General features: G+C 35.0%; 1 long non-coding RNA gene across 2 annotated transcripts in view; it reads left to right on the plus strand.

Moving 5' to 3' along the window:
- The window catches only part of LOC128247290 (uncharacterized), a 7270-nt gene that overhangs the window by 5305 nt on the left and 1460 nt on the right, over positions 1-505 (plus strand). The window lies entirely within an intron of this gene.

Genomic DNA, 505 nt, shown 5'->3' on the forward strand with positions numbered 1-505 from the left:
ACACATGTAAATAGAGAGACAGAGAATTAGAGAGTGAAATAAAGAGAAGGAGGGAGAGAGAGGGATCGTTAATTTTTATTTCTTAGTATTTCTTATAATGCGGTCATTTATTTGGTATTTTCTTTTAATAATAATGATGGTGATGATAATAATAATAGTGCACAAGACCAAAGCCTCCCCACCAGAAATTACCAAAAACATATAATGAAAAGAAACATAACAAGTAACTGTAGAATATGTGGAGATGGACAAGAAACAATAAATCATATCTCTGGCTGCCCAGTCCTGGCTAAGAAGGAATATATTCACAGACATGACAAAGCTGGGACCTATATACACTGGAAGCTATGCCAACACTATGGAATAACAACAGAAAAAAGATGGTATAAACACACGCCAGGAAAGGTCACAAAAAACGAGAAAGCAACCATACTCTGGGATATGCCAATACACACAGATAGAGAAATTAAGGAAAATAGACCAGATATAGTTGTCAAAGATCATG

The sequence above is a fragment of the Octopus bimaculoides genome, chromosome 3 (assembly GCF_001194135.2).
Source record: "Octopus bimaculoides isolate UCB-OBI-ISO-001 chromosome 3, ASM119413v2, whole genome shotgun sequence".
NCBI lineage: Eukaryota > Metazoa > Mollusca > Cephalopoda > Octopoda > Octopodidae > Octopus > Octopus bimaculoides.